At 41.1% G+C, this 23,819-nt stretch overlaps 3 protein-coding genes, 1 long non-coding RNA gene and 1 pseudogene across 4 annotated transcripts in view; 2 read left to right on the top strand and 3 right to left on the bottom strand.

Moving 5' to 3' along the window:
• The window catches only part of LOC145486739 (uncharacterized), a 38,376-nt gene extending 37,493 nt beyond the window's left edge, over nucleotides 1-883 (bottom strand). Inside the window, exon 1 of the mRNA XM_081465452.1 lies at nucleotides 282-883. The gene's annotated coding sequence lies outside the window, so the exon portion shown is untranslated. The remainder of the gene's footprint in view (nucleotides 1-281) is intronic.
• Nucleotides 1-23,819, top strand: part of LOC145486742 (uncharacterized) — a 307,059-nt gene that overhangs the window by 132,376 nt on the left and 150,864 nt on the right. The window lies entirely within an intron of this gene.
• Nucleotides 1-23,819, bottom strand: part of LOC145486752 (uncharacterized) — a 102,177-nt gene that overhangs the window by 73,991 nt on the left and 4,367 nt on the right. The window lies entirely within an intron of this gene.
• Nucleotides 1,835-5,038, top strand: LOC145486753 (uncharacterized). Its single transcript, XR_014049332.1, has 2 exons — nucleotides 1,835-2,117; nucleotides 3,820-5,038. It is a non-coding gene; the product is annotated as an uncharacterized LOC145486753 (long non-coding RNA).
• Nucleotides 5,853-7,140, bottom strand: LOC145487857 (uncharacterized; annotated as a pseudogene).

A 23,819-nucleotide genomic window follows, 5' to 3' on the forward strand; every position in this document is an offset into this window, starting at 1 on the left:
CAAGAACTTTGACTGGGATCAGCGAGATTACTGCTATATTTGTTTCGTTTGAACAAGTGTGGCGAGAGAAACGACTTGTTATTCGCAAATCAAATTGTTTAGGCATGCCCTCTGGGCAACCTAAATTGTTTCAACCTTGCTTTAGCCAGAATTCATTTCATGCCATGACTGAGTGACCCACTCGTGTATGATTCGTGATGACAAAGTTCATTCAAAAGCTTTTGTCTAAATAAAAGAAGTTACTTTGTATAATATAGGGTTACTTAAATTCGATTACTCACCAAATAATTTTGTATACGGCTAATCTGCCCTTTGAATTTTTCCCCCTTGAAACATCCACAGTAAGACTTTCTTTTAGCTCCAAATCTTCACCAAGAATAACATGTTTCTCGTTAATGACACTCACGCTGTTTTCTTCTAGTCACAGGACCGCAGCAAATACCATTTTGATATAATTTTGGAAGTGAAATCTACTAATACGCACGAGCGATCAACCATTAACGCTGAATTCAAAGATGGGCGCCAAAAGAGAATGACTAAAGTGATCTTTGTCACGTTCAGTCACGAGGATAGTCACGTGAAAATTTGCATGCTGTGATTGGTTCAGTTAATCAGTTGAGGAGAGAATGGAAACTGGAGAAGAAGGAGAGAGAGACTGGCAACGAGGTTGCCAGACCAGTTGCTTTCAATGGTAAGTCTGCTTCCCTTTCCACACTGTTTTGGTGGTCTTTTGAAAGATGGGTCTTGCTTCGAAAGGAAAAAACTACACAAACTTTTTACGAAGAGATCGAGGAAAATGGAACGTACTTTAACTGGTTGATCTGTTCCTGACGGTTGTCAAGATAACAAAGGATCATGAGGCACTTAAATCAAGTTCACTGCAAAGGTAAGGAATCCAATTTTATAGGGATTTTCTGGTATGATAAGCTATAATTCTAAATAAATCAAACTAAGCAATGCATTGTGTGCTCTTTAAAAACCCCAAAAGCCGAAATTCACCTCAAAGGTTTCAGATCGACCTGAGAAAATGAGATAAATTCTGCAAAATAAGCTTAAGCTTGTTGTAAGTCCACCAAATCTATTTTGAGAGCCCACGTGTTTCAACACCCAGTCAGCACAATGCAGCAAGTAGAAATTTGCAATGCTTATCATTTTTTCCTTTGAATTATTTATAAGGATTAACATTATGTGAGATCTATAGTCTTTTCAATACATGAAGATGTAGGTTTTTTTTATTTGTCATTTATTTATGTCAGTTATTTATTTGTTTCCCACTGACTCATAATCTTTTTTATTCTTTTGATTTTGTTGTGTCATGAATTAAAGTGACCGCGAGGACAAGGAAATACAAGAAACATATTGATGATCCCACTATACCCACACCAAAATCTACAAGATTCGACCACATAAATTGCTTAAAGCAGTCTTCCCAGGCCAGTTGATGTCATCTCCCTCTCTTGCATCACTTTTTCCTGGAGATCATTTCCAGCACCATGAACAGAACACCTCAGAGTTTTCTGCTTGCCTGAGTGAGATGGCTGTTGGCAGAAATGTTGTGGATGACTTTGATGGACTATGGAGTCAACCTTTATGCAAGAATTGAAGCTTCACAGAAGCATTTGATGAAATTGAGTTGCCTATATACACTGTACCTGAAAAGACTACAGAAATACCAATTGATGTAATATACACAGCAACTCAGATTTGTCCACAGACAGTAATTCAGATAATGATGTTGAAGTTTCTAGTTCTGACTCCTCTGAAGAAATTGAGAACTCTGACACTGACGGCCATTCACTGGACACCCCTGATGAAAGTGAAACTAATTATTGTTCACAAGAAAAAAACATTTTCTGCCAAAGAATATGCCTGTATGGCTATTCTGGCCTTAATTTCAAGACATTGTATGACAATGAGAGGCTGCTAAAGATATCCTTGTTTTAATGAAACTACGGGTAATTTGTCCAGAGAATGTCACAGTACAGTTTTACAAATGTACAGCAAGTGTGTGGAAACTGTGAGCTTTTAATTTCTGACATCTGTGAGAGATGTCTTCCTCTTTTTCCTAAAGTCATAAAGGATCAAGTCAAAAATTGTTCAGCAGTGGGCTGTGATGGGTATGTGTGTGAATCTACAATTATATTAAATATATACATGCATATATATACTTTTGGTTTTATTGAAATGGTAAATAATATATATACATTTATGCTGACAGGAATTTTTTGCTTAAAGTGCCTATGAAGTAAAATATAATTGCCGCTTATTTGAAAGGCTTTTCAAAGTAAAGAAGAATGGCGTTTCCCTTTTTGGAATATCTTTTTTCGTTCTAGAGATATTAACGTTTTTGTATTATGCAAATGAGGAAAGTGATGACATCATAGGTGGTTCCACTTGAACAGTAAAACACTGAATCAAGAATATCTCTAGAAATATTAAAGCAATGTTCTTCAAACTTGGCACCACAAATGTGCATCACAAAGGAAACAGAATGACACCTGTGTTGTTACCATGGCAACACTTTTGGCTCCAGTCTCTTTCTGTGAAAAACCACATATGCCAATTTGCAACACTTCGAAAAGGGACAGTGGGTCTTGCTCACAACACACATGATTCCTATATTGTCTTAACTCTCCCCACTAGATTGTTGGGAGTGGATGATCCTTGTTTAAGATAACATCTGGTAATGTTAGTTTTAATTAAAACAGGACCAGCGGCACAACTGTTGTCATGGCGACGGCACGACGGGTGTCATTTTGTTTCTTTTCTGATTTACATTTCTGGTGCCAAGTTTAAAGTACACTGCTTTAATATTTCTAGAGATATTCTTGATTGAGTGTTGTACTGTTTTAGTGGAACCACCTATGACGTCATCACTTATAATACAAAAACGTGAATATCTCTAAAACGATAAAAGATATTCCAAAAAGGAAAACGCCATTCTTCTTTACTTTGAAAAGCCTTTCAAATCAGCAGCAATTATTTTTTTACTTCATAGGCACTTTAATCTATTTATCAAATCTGAGAGCATCCATTTTTCTATCAGTTAAACTCTGGGTGTTTGATTTAAGGCTCCATACGGGCACATATACACTAACAAATCAGGTTGGATCTAAAAAGTAATGTTATGAGTGCTATAGTTTTATGTTGAGTTGTCAGACTTAAACTGGAATTAATGTATTAACATTTTTTTGGAAATAATTACCTTGGAGCTTGACAACAATAAAAAGGTATGGAACTCCAGGGAAATGATCCTGTTTATTTTTACTAATTCACAGAAACTGATTCATGCACTGAGTTCATCTTAAATTTTGACATTTTGGGAAATTTATAGAAATTTCAAACACAATATTTCATGTGTTTTAGCTGTTCCCAAAAATTCCTAGATATTCCAAACACATTTTTTAAAACAGTCTGGGAAATAATAGGAGTTCCTAGGAATTCCCAATAATTCCCAGTCATACTTTTCACTATTCCCAAATATTCCCAGAAATTCCAAGGTCTTGGATTAAGTATAATTTGCATGGCTTGGAATAACTTGGAATTCCTAGGAATTCCCAATAATTCCCAGTCATACCTCCACTATTCCCAAATATTCCCAGAAATTCCAAGGTCTTGGATAAAGCATAATTTGCATGTCTTGGAATAACTTGGAATTCCTAGGAATTCCCAGACTGCTGGGAATTTGTTTTGCAGGGGTAGTGCCACTGCTTTTGGTTGGGGGTATATGGGCCATTAACATTAAAATCTGACATTTGAATGCCTCCTGTGCTAAAATTAGTCACCATTTAATTGTTATCACTTCCTGTGAATTCATAGACATTCCAGAGGCAAATTATCTCCTAATTTGGAAGTCCTGTCTTCAAGTGAGGGAAAATGACACAAAAAAGTTACAATGAAAGTAAAAAGAATTGTGAATGTTGATATGGTGTACATTGTACATCATGTAAAGGTATTTGGTGAGTGCCAAAGGCATAACATTTCATGTATTGCTTTTTCAGGACAAATTATATGACGGTGACATTTTAAAATGTGTGATCAGAAAAATAATAAGTACATTGTCCAGGCAGTACCAGTTTATGGACGGCATATGCAGACAGTCAGAGGAATTGTAAGCATTACTGGGTAAGTTTGTTTTCTGCTTTTGACTTCTTGTACTTGGATTTTGTGTCATTTCATCACAAGAGTAGGTAATGAAAGATGCAATAGTCATTGCAATTTATTTTTGAAGGCAAACTTATAAGTCTGCCTATGCTGGATAACAGCCATGTGTAAACTGAATGTAAAGCAGACACACTGTTAAAGATGGAGCAACCCTACAACCCAGGAACCGGAATCTGGAACCAAAAACCGGAAACCAGAAACTGGAATCCACAAATCAAAGAAAACAAGTTCTTCAAATACTCAAAAATTGTTTTGCTTAGGTTTTTGCCTGTAAAAAATAAGCGGCCAAGTAAAAAGGAGCTCAAACTTAACCTTTTTTGAAACAAAAATTCCCCATCTGTTGAAATTCATGCAACCATTATTTCTAGTGAGGGCTATGATTAAGAGAGTGTTAGTAGTGTGTCATAATTTTATTCCAAGCACCCTGAGAGCGTCTAAAATAAGCTTGCTGGTAATTGCAATTTTGGTTAAGAAGTGATCTTCAATTTACCGGAGGTATAAATTTACCCTTTATGTCTAGTAGATACTGAACAAGATAGAAAATGTCATAGAGAACAGGATGTCCGTCCGTGGCAGCCCCCTGTACATTGACGGTCACGCCCCCACTTTCGAAGTCCAAAGGCTAACCTGGCTCATCTAGATATAAAATTTGATTTTATGTCTCCTTTCCCAGATGCAATTAAATACAACTTAATGAAAAAAACTATAGTCAATTATTTGGTCAACAGCCGAGCTTTGTTTGCAAAGAGCGCCCCCCAAAAATGTAATCCAGATCCAGTGTTGGGATAAATTTTGGCCACACGAGGTGGCCGCTTTATTGATTAAATTATACATAGTCAAATAAAACTAATTAGGAACGATTATTTCGTTCATAAAGCTCTAGCAAAGGTGAGGGCACGAGAAAAACGGCAGGCCCACAATAAAATACCCAATACAAAGAAATAAAAAATATACGAGGTGGAGGAAGGGAGGAGGAGGGTTGAACTCGCAGAGTGTTAGGTCTGGAGACAAAGAGGACGAACTCGAGGAACACGCATCATCTTATAGGTCTCAATGGAAACGAGGCTATGTACTTTTCCGTCTCAACTCGTGACTATTGCCAAATAATCAATCTATTGTTAGTTCGGTCATCAGATAGTCTCGTGACTATTACTTAATCCTTTTGTTACGTTGCACAAATTACACTCCATCCCCCTCCGGTTGAACCCTGCTCACTGCCATTCCTCCCTAGCTTACCTTAGTTGTTAAACTGTGATAGTTACATTTAATAATTAATAAAAGTGGGTAGGAGTCATAAACACTTTTATTTGGCAGCAAATAAATTCATTTATGTCTCCTTTCCCAGATGCAATTAAATACAACTTAATGAAAAAAACTATAGTCAATTATTTGGTCAACAGCCGAGCTTTGTTTGCAAAGAGCGCCCCCCAAAAATGTAATCCAAATCCAGTGTTGGGATAAATTTTGGCCACACGAGGTGGCCGCTTTATTGATTAAATTATACATAGTCAAATAAAACTAATTAGGAACGATTATTTCGTTCGTAAAGCTCTAGCAAAGGTGAGGGCACGAGAAAAACGGCCAGAAGCCTCCAGAAGGGAGGCCCGCCCCACCCGAGGACTGGTGACCAAATAATGATTGACGTGATTGTATATAAACAGCGAATAACCACATCACCTGCGTGTGGACTAAACTTGTAAAGAAACTACCTTGGTCGATAGGCTAGGTGTACAAATATACTGGAGAAAGGCGTTAGATTTCCACCTTCCTAACTGGCGGATCTGTGTGTCGGTAAAACCTTTGGCCGCAGCCCAAGTGGCTGCTCCTATTCGAAAACTGTGCGATTTGTACAAAGCAGGATTACAAAAGCAAAGTGCCCTATTGAGTTGCTCCACAAAAAAGTTTCTTTTAATGGGCGCCCCGTCTGGCCAACAAAACAAAGGACTGTGGGCGGTTCCTCTAGTAGATATGAAATCTAATATAGTTCTCACTGGACAACATAAGTCTTCTTTATAGATATAAATAACAAAGGGGGGCCCGGTATCACTATGTTTGTACTTATAAATTGTGAGCTGCAGGGCCGTGACCTGCCCTAGGCGGTTGAGTAACTGCTCCAGCTGCGGAAGCATAATAAGATTACTGTGATTGCTACTGTTAACTGTGATCTCGCCAATATGCAAAAATGCAAAAAAGGCTAAAGAGCACATGGCTGATAACATATGCAATTGATACGCTGACTCCGTTGTGTGCTCAAAAGAGGCAATGAGTCGCGTTAATATCGGTAATGTAATTGGAAGACGCACATCGTGCGACGGAGCTAACTTGCGATAACCCTTGAGAAGTTGTCTGATGATTGCAGTTTCTGTTGGATCATTGACTCCTGCTAGCTTGTGAGCATAGCCAATAGCTGATAAATAACTGGTGACAGTTGAGCAAGCGTAATTAAGTGAATAAAGGTGTGACACATAGTGCTACAACAGCTGGTGTTAAAGGTAAAACTAATGTTGTGACACCTAAAAAAGATTGTGCCCAATCTGTAAATAGTTTCCATGATCGTTTGTATACTTCAGTAGAACCCTTATGTAAGCTAGCAGCTAAAAGCGTTGTAGTTATAGAGGCCAACTCTCCGGAAGAAGAGGCACTGGAACAAGCGTCGGTTCGCGATCCATGCCCTGGCCAAGGGACTTGAATTTCGTGACCTGTAAGCGCGATAGAGCATTAGCTTTGACATTGAGCACCCCAGGCACGTGAATAGCCCGAAATAGAATATTATGCTTTAAACATTGCAAAACAAGCGCCCACAAGAGAGCTAATAGCTTTTTATCTTTGGTTGTTTTCTTATTAATTACTTCTACTAAGCCTTGATTATCGGTGTGAAACAAAATACACTTATTTTCTAGTTTTGATGCCCATATGGAAATGCTTACAACGATAGGAAACATTTCTAGAATTATTATATTTGTACCTATCCAGCGATCGGGCCATTTACCGTAAAATTAGTGCGAGCCAAAAACTGCACCGTAACCTAATGAGCCTGCTGCATCGGTGTAAAGATGCAGTTTTGTAGATGAGAGCAACATAATCTAAAAAGAAGGATCTGCCATTGTAGGCTTCTAGAAAAGTAAGCCATAATTGAAGATCAGATATGGTTTCACGATTTAGACGTATAAAATAACGGGGGCGTTTAATCCCCACCGTTAAATTAATTAGACGGCGCAAAAATGTTCGGCCGGGTACGATAACAGAACAAGTAAAATTAAGAAGACCGATTAAAGATTGTAATTCCTTCAAAGTCACTTTTTTCCTAGTTATAAAATCTTGAATAAGAGTACGGCATTTAGTAAGCTTGTCACTAGGAAGTCGAGCTTCCATTAGTGTTGTGTCTAGTTCAATGCCCGCGAAGGACAAAACACAGCTAGGCCCCACTGTTTTCTCAGGCGCCATTGGCACACCAAGTTCATCACATGTCCGAAGGAAAGCTTTTAACTCATTATCACAGGATGAAATAGAATTGCTAACGATAAGAAAGTCATCTAAAAGATGCAAAATGCCTGGTATCTGCAATTTATTACGGGCTATCCATTCTAGAGCGGAGCTAAAAAACTCGAAAATTTTACAAGAACTCGAGAGCCCCATGGCAAGATTCCTGTCAACATAAAATTTATCCCGCCAACAAATACCCAGCAGGTTGTAATCCGAGGGACTGACCGGAATAAGACGAAATGCGTTTTTTATATCAGTTTTAGCAAGCGCACAGCCCCTGCCTGTGCACCTTACTAATCTAATCGCATCGTCAATATTAGCATAATGAACACTGGATGCAATTTTTGGAATATGTGAATTGATTGAACGCCCCTCTGGGAAAGATAGATGATGAATTAAGCGAAACTCCCCAGGTACTTTTTTAGGAATTGGGCCAAGAGGCGAGATATGAAAAACTGGAAAAGGCTGCCTTTCAAAGGGACCTACTATTCTACCTAGTTTAATCTCATTGGCTAATTTTTCGTCAACGGCACTTGGATTAGCAATCGCAGAGACAAGATTTTTAGACGAAAAATTAATCCGAGGTCCAACATAATCAATAGAAAAACCAAAACGGAAGCCGTCAATTAAGTATTGTCTCGTTCTAAAAGGGTATCCATGGAGGTACGCCTGCAGTTTATCGACTTTGATTGGTGTTGACATTGGACGAGACAGGGCGGGACTGCGTGGCTGGTTTGCAAGGGACAGCTGTTGATGTGGCTGTTCATGGCATGGTTGTTGATGCTGGATGTGATATTTGCTTTGGAAAGGCACATTTGTTGGCGGGATGCTGAGATCCACATTTAAAACATTCGTGGCTGAAATTGCAGCCAGAACATTTTTCCCCCCTGTGAAATTTCCAGCAGTAGCCGGACGGAAAGGGCGATTTTAAATTTTTGTTGCGTGCGTCCGACGAAGCAACAGGAGCCGCTTTTTGCATGTGGTGCGCCTGCAACCACAGTTCCCAATGAATCTGGTCCCAGGGGAAAAGTGTTTTTTGCCTCAAAAAACGGAAATTTTCATCATAACGCCAATGAGCGTTTTTGGCCGCCAGGTCCCGCACTGTCTCACTGTATTTCATTAATGCTGGTGCGTCCTTTGGGAATCGCACAGTGTAAATAGCTACAAAAGTTTGAAAGGCAGTGATCCGTTGATCAATTGCTATAATCCGTTTTGCTTTTCGGGCGGGCTCGAGACTAATGACCAGCCGAGCATTGGACTGCGTAGTTTGAACAACGAAATTATACTTATAATCACTCGGAGATATTCTGTGTAAGAGCGTCCCTAAATCAATGTATTGATTCGCCCAAATTTTAGATTGAATCTTTTCCGAAATTCTAGAGGCAAGAGGGACACCAATTTGGGTGTGAAGTATTTGAGGGCGGTCATTAGCCTCGGCCATGTGTTGCGTTACTAAAGAATTAGATCCAATAGAATTATTGCTATCTATTAGTGGTGGATTGTTCTCACCAGTAATGTCCTGAATCACACCTGCGACTGACTCCTGTACAGAAACAGCTGGATTAGCGTCCTCCTTTTTGTTTCCTTGCGTGTCTTTGATAATTCCTGCAACTTTGAGGCCTTCAACAACGGCACCGGAGACAATGGCAGCAATATCCAACTGGGTATTGGCTTTACTGGTGCCTTCACGATCACTGGTGATGGGACAACGCACCAGTTGGCTGGGGTGATCGCTCCCAACCCTTGAAACCTCGGCTGGTGAACCCGTCTTTGCACGTTTTGATGTAGGCGCACCTTTCGCTTGTTTTGCCGATTTGGCAGCACGTTTGCGGGGGCGTACCCCAGGAACTGAAGGCACAGCGGGAGCAATGCGGGCTTTTCCACGGGTCATCATATTGTCTGGTAGAAAAAAAAATAAAAATGGCTAGAAGAAAAAGGTGTATAGAATAATGGAAAGTAAATGAATGTCGGTATTAGAAGACTGTGTAATCACAGGTAAGGCAATCTGAGCATTGTACAACTAAAACCCAGCAGGTCCGTATGCCCCAAAAGTAAATATCTGTAGAAGTGCACAGAAGCACCCAAGGTGAATTTCGCAATACAATAACAACGGCCACATGTTTGGCAAGCCCCAAAATGGGAGCTGCGCTAGGAACATGTTAAATGGCTGCAAAAGCTGAGAACATATGGTCTCAAAAAGATAAATATGAACACACGTACTTACAAAACAACAGGGTTGTGTGAAATGGACCTAATTTAAGCTGGTGGCGTGCCTGTTTGGCCCGCTGCGCCATTGATGGCAGCGTGTTGTTTAAGTGCATATAAAATGGCACCCCGGTAACTCCGATATAGAGCGTATTGCCTCCGGTTATTTAGGTGAACACCATCCTTTGAGAGGACTGAAATGTTTGGTTTTCGAAGCCCCTTGTGGTGCCAAAATTCAGCGAATGGTATCGCCTCCAGAACCACGTCGAGGTACTGGTTGAGCAAGGCCACACGATCATTGTATGAAGGGTTGTCGCGTGGACAAGCAGAACGGGCAATTGTTTGACAAACCACAATAAATCTGACATTGAAGTGAGCATGTAAATGCTGCACCAGGGTCTCTATTTTTGAACCAACAATCTCAGGTTTGGCGTCCTGAAGGCAAAGGTCGTTGGAACCAATTTCCAAGATTACAATATCGGGTTGTACTTTCCTAACCCTTTGAAGGTGGAATACATTTATTTTGTCCACTGTTCGACCCCCAACTCCTTGAAATGCTAACTGAGCTGACTCCACTAAGTCTAGATTATTTTTAACCCTCTTATCCACGCCCTGGGCGATGAATGCCGCAAAATGACGGACGAAGGAGTGGCCCAGGATAAGAACTTTGGGTTTAGGCATGATAGCTACTAAAACAAGAGAATATACTCAACTCTGATTCAGCAAAGAGAGAAGATCAGAAATATTTCAGGAACAGGCGTGTCAAATGCAGACGTTGCTGGAAACGTTGAACTCGCAGAGTGTTAGGTCTGGAGACAAAGAGGACGAACTCGAGGAACACGCATCATCTTATAGGTCTCAATGGAAACGAGGCTATGTACTTTTCCGTCTCAACTCGTGACTATTGCCAAATAATCAATCTATTGTTAGTTAGGTCATCAGATAGTCTCGTGACTATTACTCAATCCTTTTGTTACGTTGCACAAATTACACTCCATCCCCCTCCGGTTGAACCCTGCTCACTGCCATTCCTCCCTAGCTTACCTTAGTTGTTAAACTGTGATAGTTACATTTAATAATTAATAAAAGTGGGTAGGAGTCATAAACACTTTTATTTGGCGGCAAATAAATTCATTTTTTAACAGATACAAGACTAATTCCAGATCAATACTATTTCCACACTGATACTGTGACAAATGAGCATTTCATATTCTTGGCAGCCATGATATTAAAACAATTTATAGAAATGTTGTACACTTACTTCTGTCTGCTTCTCACGTGCTAACAGATTGGACCACATGTTGTTAAAAGATGCTAAAAGACTCCCAGAAACACCGCAATAGCTTGTTGTTATTGTCCTACTCACCAGTCTTCTCAGAGCAATTTGATCTAGACAAGAACTGCGCTCTCACCAGGGCCAGGTTGAACAAAAGATGGGTAACTTAGCCTATGAGCAGGCTCTCGTGTTTGGGCCAGGAGCGTGAGTGGCAAAGCCACAAGGCACTCGCTCACATGCCAGTGCAGAAAAACACTAGACAGTTATTTAGCCTGCTCAGACACTAGAGACAGATACTAGAGCCTGCTCGCAGGCTATGAGTAACTCTATCCACCTGAAAAATCACTAATCCTAACTGGATAGTGATTTACCCAATGGATAGCTTTATCCAGCTTTTGAACAATTGGGCCAAATGTATAGCTAAGGGTTGTTCAGAACTAGTCAATAATTTTTTAGCAATTACAGTTTGTGGCTGAAGTAAAGCCAAAAAATAAATAACAGCAAAATACATGTACTTTTTCCCCATATTTATTTATTAGACATTGCTGAAGTGAATTATTTCTATCATCATTCATAATATCTGGATTCCAGATTCTGGTTTCCAGTTCCGGATTCCGGTTTCCGGAGTCAGTGTTTTAGGGTTGCCCTTAATGATGTATGTGCATGTTAATCTTGAATAATCTGACATTTCAGAGAGTAAAAAGATCACATCACATCTGTGATGGTTCTGAGCTAGAGGGCTGTTAAACGTACATGTAAATGTCTCATGCCTGGTTTTTCACTTGGTATGATTCAGCTGCCAATAGTTTCTATATCTGTTGGTGTGCAACGATCTACACCAATATTTCAACCTAACAATGTACAGTGTATATTAATTAACCAAATTATGCTGTTTTTAGTTGACTAATGCTACTACATAGTCATGTGATGTTGAAGTGCACAAATTTACAAACATGCCCAGTGTCAACTTGTCAAATATATGAACTGGCCAGACAGTCTAGATTACAAAATTTCCCGAAAGTTGGAATTACCAGGTAAGATATTTCTTAAACATTATTTTGTAACTAATGATGTTTCAGACATTGTTTTCTTCAAGGAAAGATTGATACCCCACATGGAGGTTTTTTTCTCTATGAGAGCTCTCTCTTCCTGATACTTTAATTTGGAATTTCTAGACTGGCCATGAATGGGTGTTGGGTGTGAATATCTTCTGGGACTGCACATTCAGATTTAGTAAACAAGAACATCAGTATTTATCTTGACAAACTCTGATTTTCTTCTGGAAGCTGAACTAATATACAGTTGTACAGTTATATGTACAACCAAACAGCCTGGATGGCCCTTTGATTGGGACTGTGCACATTGTCGTAACTTGCAATGTTCCAGTTTCTTGTTTAGAGGAAATTGCAAATTTGTTGTCAAATGCAAGGCGTCAAGTTCATCTCAGGGCAGAGCCTGCCACTGTGAAAGTTGGGGTACCAACCCCTAGCATTTGATTCACTACTGACACTCAGTAAACAACTAACAATGAAGTACACTGTATATCAAAGAAAGTAATGTCATCTGATGGTGTGCAAAGACTACAATAAATTATAATTGATATGTTTTTATATGAATAACAGTGGTGTTCAAGTAGCAGCTACAGTACAATTACATGCCTGTTCCTGTCAGTCAATATATGAACAGTTTACACTGGACAGCCTCTATTAAAACATGAAAGATTTTCAAAGCAACCATGGCCTGCTGAGATATTTCTGAGGAAATATAAATTTGAGGTCCTTATGATTGAATAAACTGACTTGGAAGTTGGAAGTTGAGTTCTGCAACCCATCCTGTATGTAGTAATATCATAGCTGCAATAATGTGACAAATACACTGTATTACATTATTAAGAAACACATATACTAACTAATTATTTAAGGTGCCTGTTAAATTAATCAGTTTTTCTTAGAGATAATTTACTCATGATTTATTTAAATAATTGCTTTTTTGGCTTTAAAATGATATTTATCGTTCTTTTAAATCAATTTTGTGATAATCTGCATTGGATATGGCATAAATAAATATTTTGTCAACACCAAATGGAGAACTGGGTCTTAAGCAGAGTTGCAGGATTAGTATTTTTGTAGAAAGAAAGGGTTAAGAAATTTGTGACATTCTACAGACAGCCTTGCCATTTGCAATGTCCAGTAGGTTAATTTGTTCCCTACTGTTGTACAAATAGAGTTCTCTAATTTATAAATTATTTCAATCTGTTTTTTAAATAATTGCCTTATAACCCCATGTCCGGTTTGGTGCATGTAGGATGTTGATGTATTGTTTATCCAAGTTGCAAGTTGCAAGTTGTAATGTTTGTCACTAAGACTCGGACGCACACAGCGACATCTTGAATTCGTTTATTCTACAACACCACTCGTCACGTGCAACATAATGTATTCTAATTTATGCAAACTTAAACATGACATCTTCCTTTCCAATAAAAAAAATAAATAAACAAAACCGAAAACAAAAGAAAACAAAGGAATAACAAAGTAGGTCAACAAGTTATGTGACAACAATTCACAGAAAATTGCTAAAAATGTCTGTTCCACACTGTTGTCACTATTAACTGGAACTTCCCCATAACCAACAATAACACAGCCTAGTAGTAAGCAAATAAAAAAAACAAAACAGTCTGATTCAATGTCTGGTTACTGAGTGTGGACAGTTCAGTTCATAACATAGTCCTCTCTGAATCTTGCTGGTAATCTGACAGTTCGGCCGCTGGAAGTACGCTGTGTCTGTTGAGGACTGCAATGGCTGGATGAGTTTAGGGAGGGCATGGCAGCATCAGGTGGTGGGACGGCAACTGGCGGTTCGGCTACTACAGGCACACCTGGCCCATCAATAGCTGGTCCTGCGATCAGTGGAGGCGACTCGACTGTTGGGAGCAGGTGATGACGGTTTCGTCGGTAGGTGGTACCATCAGGTGTTGCAACTATGTAGGATCTTGGAGCACTATGTTGTGCAGTAACGATGGCAGGCTCCCAAGTCTTTCCTTTTCTTATTCTAGCTGTTCCACCCTCCTTAATACTCGGCAGCTGCTTAGCATTCCGGTCATAGTACATCTTCTGCTTCTCACTCCGCTGTTGCAGCTTCTGTTGGGGGCTATCAACCACTTGAGGTTTCAAGAGAGACTCCACAGTAGGTAGTTTGGACTTCAACATGCGACTCATTAACAGCTGAGCAGGTGACTCCTTAAGTCCAGAGATGGGTGTGTTCCTGTACTCCAGTAGAGCAATGTAGGGGTCATTTCCGTCTGGACAAGCCTTTCTAAGTAAATTCTTGATGGTCTGGATTGCTCTTTCACTCATCCCATTGGACTGTGGGTATCTGGGACTTGATGTGGAGATTTCAAATCCCCACTCACTTGCAAAATTACGGAAGGCCTTGCTTGAGAAGGGTATGTTGTTGGCAACAACTTCATCTGGAATACCATGTCTGGCATAAATTGATTTCATGCTAGTTATAACAGAGCTAGCTGTCTTGTCTTTCATAAGACAAAGTTCCGGATATTTAGAGTAGTAGTCAACCACAACTAAATAAGAGTTAGTGTTCAGTTCAAATATGTCTGCACCAAGCTTCTGCCATGGTCTCTGGGGAACTTCATGAGGCAGGAGAGGCTCTTTCTGGTTCTCTCTTTGATACTTGAGACACACTGGGCATTTAGCCACCAGTCTCTCAATTGCAGTAGACATGCCTGGCCAATAGACTACAGCTCTGGCCCTTGACTTACACTTTTCAATACCAAGGTGACTCTCATGGATACAATTCAGGACAGCTTGTCTCATATCTTGTGGGATTATGAGCCTCTGGCCAAGGAACAACAGGCCTTCTACTTCATGAATTTCACTACGAAGACTCCAGTAATGGGCAATTGATGCAGACAATTGGCTTCTGTGGGAAGGCCAACCATTCTTAACAACTGTACATAATTTCTGAAGGTCTTCATCTTGTGCTGTTGCAGACTTCATTTGTGCCAATTTCTCCTGGGTCATGGGAAGATTTGTAATGAGGCTATGGACCATCACCTCCATGTCATCGTTCAAATCATCATCTGTAGGCTGCTCATTCAGAAAGGCTCTTGAGAGTGTATCTGCTACATACATGTATTTGCCTGGAACATAAGAGATGTTGACTTCATACTTCTGAAGTCTCAGAAGCAGGCGTTGAAGCCTTGGAGAAGAATTAACCAGTGGCTTCTTTGTGATTGATACCAGCGGTTTATGGTCTGACATAACATCTACTGGTCTACCATAAACATAATGATTGAATCTCTCGCAGCCAAATACCACTGCAAGAAGTTCTTTCTCTATTTGGGCGTAGTTTACTTCTGCTTGGGTGAGAGATCTTGATGCGTAGGCAATTGGGTGGCCATCCTGGAGAATGCATGCTCCTAGACCTGACTTAGAGGCATCCACTTGCAAATTGACTGGCTTAGAAGGATCAAAGAACTTTAAAACAGGCTGACTTGACAGGATCTCCTTTAGATGCTCCACTGCCTGTGTGTGCTCATGTGACCAGATCCAAACTACATCTTTCTTCAACAGGCTTCGCAAGGGGGCAGTAGCTTCTGACTGATTAGGAATAAACTGAGAAAAATAGTTCACCATTCCCAAGAATCTCCACAGCTCTTCTCTGTTCTGGGGTAATGGCATTTGAACTATGGCTCGCACTTTCTCAACATCTGGCTTCAATCCTGATTCAGACACAATGTTCCCCATGTACTTGACTTCACTGACTTTGTACTGGAGCTTTGCTGGGTTGAACTTAACTTTCGCTTCTCATGCCCTTAGCAAAAGCTTTCTCATGAGTGTATCATGTTCAAACTCATCTTTAGCAGCGATAATTATGTCATCAAATATGACTTCCACACCATCAATGTCTCCAAATATGGATTCATTCTTTTTCTGAAAAACCTCTGGTGCTGAACTTATACCAAATGGCATTCTTTTAAAGCAATAACGGCCATACGGAGTGTTGAATGTGCAGAGGTGAGAACTTTCATCATCTAGACACACTTGCCAGAAACCATCCTTTTCATCCACTATGGAGAAAACTTTCTTGCCACTTAGACGACTTGCTATATCTTCTGCAGTTGGAATCCTGTGGTGCTCTCGGTGAATTGCCTTGTTAAGATCTCTGGGGTCTAAACACAGGCGTAGGGACCCATCACGTTTCTCCACAATGATGAGACTGTTAACCCACGGGGTGGGTCTGTCCACTTTCTGAATAACATCTTTCTCTTCTAGCTCCTGGAGTTTTTCTTTCAGCTTCTCAAGCAGACTATATGGCACTCGCCGTGGTGGGTGAATGACAGGCTCAACTGTATCATCCAATTCAATGTGATAACTGCCTTCCATACAGCCCAGTCCAGTAAAGACGTCAGGAAACTCATCCAAAATTTCTTCCTTTGTGAGTGGCGCCTGGGCAACACTCTCTACTCTTCTGACCAAATTTAATTTTTGGCAAGCTGAAAGTCCCAAAATCGGTGGTGACTCAACAGCGGCGACAAAAAATGGCAGGTTTTCTTTCATTCCACGAGCTTCACAGTGTAAGTTTAGTGTGCCTTCGGGTTTAACCTTGAAGTCTCCATAAGATGAGAGAATGACGCTGGTTTCCGAAAGCGGTGACTTATTTCTGAGTTTCAAGTACACACTGAGTGGCAACACATTCGCTTCAGCTCCTGTGTCCAGTTTGAATTTAATCGGTGTTCCGCCGACACGTAAATTCGTAAACCAAGCCGAGTCTTCGACAGGCGGTGCACTAGTCACTGTTCCGATAAATAATTCTTGATCTCCATTATCTGATTGAACTTCTAATTCGACTCCACCAATGGCGCCTTGATCGCTCGGAGTGACTACGTGTACGGGAGATTTCATTTGCGGACAAACTCTGGCGAAATGATCTTTTCCTTTACAAACGAGACAAAGCTTTCCAAACGCAGGACATGACTTTGGTAGATGCTTAGTACCACACTTCGAACAGTTGAACGGTAATTTAGGACGCGGCAGTTTTGGACGCCTTAAATTGAACTTGTTTCCGACCCAATGAACTGGAACGCTCTTGTCAGAATCTTCCAATTCCTTTATTTGACTCGAGCTTGCTTCGCCGGCTCTGCAAACACTTGCTGCTTTTTCTAGGGTAAGGTCTGACGATTCACGGAGCAGTCGTTCTTTCAGTCGGGTATCTCTCACACCAAACACAATTTGGTCGTGGATCATGAGGTCATGCTGATTGCCAAATTCACAGGACTTTGCACGTGTTTTCAGCTCGGTGATAAACTGATCAATTGTCTCGCCTTCTTGCTGTTTGCATTCCCAAAATCGATATCTTTCAAACACAGTGTTCTTTCTCGGGTTGACATACTCCTCAAGCTTCTTCTTAAGATGAGCAATCTTGTTTGGATCCTCACCAGTAGCAAACTTAAAGGTATTATAAATTTCCAGCGCTTCTTCACCAATCACGTGAAGCAGGATCGCGCACTGAATTTTCTCGTCTTCTTTTATTTTGCCAGACGCCGTCAGATAAAGGTCGAATCGTTGGACCCATCTTCTCCAATTTTCACTTGGATTTCCTTGAAGCGACAAAGCTTCCGGAGGCTTGAACGAATCCATTTTACTCCTGGTACCATGTAATGTTTGTCACTAAGACTCGGACGCACACAGCGACATCTTGAATTCGTTTATTCTACAACACCACTCGTCACGTGCAACATAATGTATTCTAATTTATGCAAGCTTAAACATGACACAAGTATTCATGATCAGCAAAAAATATCATAATAACCATTCATGTGAGTGATTTTGCATATTGCAAACCCTTTCAGCAGGACGAGACTCCACACAAAAGTGAAGATGGCTAAATGTATCTTTGGGGACAAGTTGGGAAACAAAACTTTCCAACTTTTCACATATGTATACTATTTGGTATTTTTGCAAGATTTTGTTTGGTAGAGATTTAGGGACTGAGTATTGTAATCACTGCATTTCAATCAGTCCCCACAACAAATTGTATAAACCTCTTTTGTGTGGGAGTCCCCATGTTATCTAAGAAAGAATATAATGATTAATAACAATGTCTTGTCTTTCTGAATAAAGTAGGAAAGAACAAGAAATGCCACCAAAAAGCACAGAAGATACCCTTATAAAAAAGAATTAAACAAAACGTATGTAGATTTCAACATTAAAGTACATTACAATGTATACATTTTGTACCTTTGTGAGATATATATCTTGTATATTCAATATATACATTTTGGACTATGAATTTGGAACTCCATTGTATACATAATGTGTACAAATTTTAATTTGTACATGATGTATACTTTTTGTGTACAAAACATTGAACCATTACCTGTCAGTGGGCTGTGATGCATACTTTTTGTATACATAGTGTTAGATGTGTATACATTTTGTATACATTCAGTTCAAAAAATTAATGGAAATGGTCCATATTTGTATACAAAACTAAACAGCTTGTAGTGTGTTTGGCTTAAGGTGGTTGCGATAATGGTTGTCAGCATTTTCCAGCCGGGTCAGTTAACTACAACTCTTTATCAGTTGCTATTGCAGAAACGGTATGAAACAAACTGGTCAAGAATTTCTGATCATTTTCTTGACATTAGTGGTTACCATAGCAATAGTATAACCTGTTAAAAACACCCTTAATTTTAGCTTTCAGTGCTAATTAAATTAAAAAATAAGTTCCTTGACCCCCATTTTTGATGATTGCATTATGATCAGCATGTCATGATACAACTTTTGGCAAAGTTAAAAAAATATTCTATCCAAGGGGTACAGAGCCACCTTGTCATAGTTTGCATGCAGTTTTCCTACATGCGTGCATGCGCATCAGTGTCATTCATGTTGCTCGCTCGCTCAAATAAAAGTTGTTGCCTTGATTACTTTGAATCGTCTTGAATCTCTACCATCGTGACCCAAAAACACAACATGGTGTCAGAAGTGGGATCTTTTCCGTGAGTACACAACTTAAACTGTGATTTCCACTGTGAGCTTGGGCACCACGCCAGTGCATATCCACGTCTTTGGTCGACATTCAAAACAACAAACATGGCGGAGCTAGCCGGATTACCAATTCCCCACGTGGACATTGCCAAGAAGCTACAAGTAACCAGTTGCAGGACATCAGACTACAGTGGTCAATGCCCTGGGGCAGGGTCCACACACAGGACAGCCCCCAACACAGGGAACCCAGGCTAAAGACAGCAAATGAGGAAATTGTGGAAATCTTCATGATCTAGCTCGGAGATCACTGTGCCCAGCATATGGAACGAAGTGTGAAGCCTGTGGCAGATACAACCACTGGAAAGCTGTATGCCGCTCTCGCCAAAGGGTAAAACAGCAAGACCATGGACAACCCAGAGACCAATGGCAAAAGAAAAGGGAGAACATTCATGCACTTGACACAGCTGAGCAAAGTGCTGAAGCTCCACCACCAGAGAACACACCACACATGCTGGAATTCCACAACACAACACTCCACAACTGTACTTTCACTCCTTGTACATAAACAGTGTCTCTGAGAATGACACACAAGCTTTACTACAGCTACAAGTGGACTCAGGTCAAGTAACAGCACCCCTACTATGCAAAATTGACACTGGAGCAGAGGGGAACGTCATACCCGTGGACATATACAAACGTCTGTGCCCACAGTCAAGCTACAACCCAGAAGGCACACCGCTTGGACTAACTCCCTTGAGTACAATGATTACTGCCTTTGGGGGTCACACCATACCACACTATGGCATCTGTGAGCTCACCTTGTCACACCATGGCCACTCTAAATCGTGTGCCTTCCATGTAGTGAGCACTGTAGGCCCAACAATCCTGGGCCTCCTGGCCTGTCATGATATGAGGTTTGTCACCCTCAACTATGGTATTGCCACCACACAGACCGAGGAAGCACCTATGCCAAACCCACAGGGCTGCCCAGATGCAAAGTCAGAGCTTCTTTGCCAGTATCAGGATTGCTTCCAAGGAATTAGATGCTTCCAGGGGGAGTTTCATATCACCCTAGACCCCACAGTTCCCCCAGTCATCCACCTACCACGATGAGTACCCAAAGCGCTACGTGAGCCCCTTAAGAGAGAACTTGATGCACTTGTTGAACAAGGCATCATAGCAAAAGTAGATGAGCCCACTGACTGGGTGAACTCACTAGTTTGCGTGACCAAGGCCAATGGTGTGCTTCGATTGTGCTTCGACCCAAAGACCTCAATCGTGCCATCAAGCACCCACATCACTGCACTCCAACATTGGACGATGTACTTCCAAAGCTAAACGGAACCAAATACTTCAGTATCGTAGATGCCCGAAGCGGATATTGGAATATTAAACTTGATCATGCCAGCTCTTTCTACACAACATTCAACTCACCTCATGGAAGATATAGGTTCCTGCGGCTTCCCTTCGGTCTGATCTGTGCCCAGGACATCTTTCAGAAGAAAGTTGATGAAACTTTTGGAGATCTGCATGGTGTAACTGGCATCGCTGATGACATCATCATCTATGGATGCACCTCGCTGACCATGATACAAACCTGAAAGTAGTTATGGAACGTGCTTGTGAAACCGGTCTCCGTTTCAATGCAGATAAATGCAAGATGTACAGAAATACCATTCTTTGGCCACATTATCAGCTCAAACAGCCTCAGACCAGACCCACAGAAGGTGGAAGCAATTAGCAACATGGACCCTTCCACGAGTCTTGCTGACCTACAAACCTTTCTTGGTATGACACAGTTCCTCAGCCGTTACCTGCCCAACCTGGCAGCACACTCAGCCACCCTTCGGAACCTCACCAAGAGAAGCAGTGAGTTCCAGTGGCAGCCCCAGCACCAGCTAGCTGTAGATAAGATTAAGAGAGCCATCACATCAGCTGATTCGCTACAGTACTTTGAGTACAAAACCAGTGACCAACCAAGTTGACATATCCTCGCATGGCCTTGGTGCAACCCTGCTCCAAGACAAGGGCCCCATCGAGTATAGAACAAAGCTCTTGACAGAGACAGAATCACGCTATTCAAACATCGAGAGAGAAATGCTAGCCGTGGTACATGGTCTTGAGAAGTTCCACTACTATGTATATGGAAGAGGCGTCACTATTGAGACAGACCACAAGCCGTTAGAGGCGATTTTCAAGAAACACCTCGCAACAGCTCCTCCACACATCCCAAGGATGATGCCTAGGATCCAGAAATATGATGTAGACATCAAGTATGTCCAAGGAAAGAACGTCCCACTGGCTGATGCACTGTCCAGGATCAGCCCCTGCCCTGGTGATACAATTGAAGGCCTGGACGTATCTGTCCATGAACTGCACCTCCACCTGAATGCAAGCCCAACAAGGATTGCTCAGATTAAAGAAGAAACAGTCAAGGACGAGGTACTCCTCTCACCTCGTTCAACCATTACCCAAGGATGGCCCGACACTAGATCAGATTGCCCAGCACACCTTCATGCATTCTGGAATTATCGTGACGAATTAACCGTCACAGATGGAGTAATCCTGAAGGGTACACGCATTCTCATTCCGAAGAGCCTACAGGCAGACGTATTGCAGCCATTACACTATGCACATCAAGGAGCAGAAAAATGCAAACTCCGTGCTAAGGGTTCAGTGTTCTGGGTCAACATAAACTGCGACATAGAAGATATGGTCAAATTCTGCACCCCATGTCAGCATAATCAAAATACGAACTTAAAGGAGCCCCTCATGCCTCATGACATCCCACAGAAACCATGGCACACACTTGGATGTGACCTATTCTTTTGGAACAAATCACCCGATCTGTTGTTATCTGACTATTACAGCAAGTTCCCGCTGGTGCGAAAGTTGAACAACATCTGGTCAGACACAACAATAGCACACCTGAAATCCATTTTTGAAGAACATGGGATCCCAAATAAACTTGTCACTGGCAATGACACTCAGTTCACCTCTGCGTTATTCCAAGAATTCTGCAGCACTTATGGTTTTACCCACGTGACAAAAAGTCCGTACTATCCACAAGCCAATGGTTTCATCGAGAGAACCGTACAGACTGTAAAGAACCTCCTCCAGAAATGCAAAGAATCTGGTGCAGATCCTCATCTTGCCATGTTATGCCTTCGCAGCAGCCCACTTGACCACAACATTGCATCACCAATGGAGCTCTTAAACTCAAGAGTATACCAAGCAAACCTCCCTTCTGTATCCAAACCAGGCCTGTCCTTATCTGCAGATGGAGACGTAAACACCAAGCTCCAAGCATGGCAAGATCAGCATAAATCACAGTATGACAGGTCTTCCAAGCCCCTTCCTGCCATACACCCTGATGACCCAGTGTGTGTACTTAGCCCACACAATCACAAATGGGAACCTGGTATTGTCAAGTGTAGCACAGAGGCCCCTCGTTCATATATGGTCACCATGGCAAATGGCAGTACCCTCAGGCAAAACCGCAGTCATCTTCAGCCAACAGGAGAGAAAATTTGTATCCAGAGCAACAACCCCAGTGATGAACCATCGACACCCATGAATGAAGTCTATAGCACCACGCCCAGCACCTTACCAAGTGAGAGTTTCCCTATGTGTGAACAGACCACACTGGCATCTGCCAGTACACCACAGTTGAGAGGTCCAGCTCCAGAACCCCCACTCTGCAGATCTTCAGGGCTTGTCAAGCCCCCTGACAGATTGGACTTATAAACTAAACAAAACTTATTGTTATTTTGTTGTTGTTGTTGTTACTGTTACCATATCTCCGTCAGAAGGAGGGGGATGTCATAGTTTGCATGTGGTTTTCCTACATGCGCACATGTGCATCAGTGTCATGCATGTTGCTCGCTCGCTTGTATCATGACACTGAGTTGTATCATGACATTATTTAAATATTATTACTTCAATAGCAACTGATAGTTGAGACCCAAAGTATAACAAAGGCTGGAAAATGCTGAAAACTGTTATCAGCCACCTTCAAATCATTTCAGATGTACATACAGATCTAGATTGTAAGTATTAAGTGGCACCCATATTATAACGGTATGGTGGAAAAAGTGCCCTTCTTTTTCCAGAAAATGTTACTGTGGCTGCATTTATTTCCCAAAAAAGGCTGTGTTAATTTATTTAGGATCTGATCATAGCCACACCGGCGTCGACAAAACCTGGATTGGATCAGACCGGATCACGGATCGGATCACGGACCGGATCACGGACCGGATCACGGATCGGATCACAGATCGGATCACGGATCGGATCAAGGAAAAAAAATTCAAAAGTCAAAATTTTGTTGAGCAAATTACACTAGAGTGACTACTGTGAGCAGAACGTTTTATTTAATTCAGGTGTGATATTCCTTTATTCTTTTATAATATCAAGCCAACTGGGAGCTGGTCACAGATGAATTTTTTTCAGGCTGTTGGGTTTTGATTGCGATGATCAATCATGTCTTCATATCTTTCTCCGCAGTTCAGATAAATGATATTTCGTATATTCGCTTGCATCAAAGGTAAACTGTCATAAAACGCGTCAGCATGGTAATAATAGGACGAACTTATGAATCAAAACACAAAAATTAAAAGCACTAGTAATATTGAACACCTGATGATTTCAAACAATTTCCGTTTCTGAGACAAGTCTATACTTTT

This window comes from Orbicella franksi, chromosome 5, assembly GCF_964199315.1.
Source record: "Orbicella franksi chromosome 5, jaOrbFran1.1, whole genome shotgun sequence".
Taxonomy (NCBI): domain Eukaryota; kingdom Metazoa; phylum Cnidaria; class Anthozoa; order Scleractinia; family Merulinidae; genus Orbicella; species Orbicella franksi.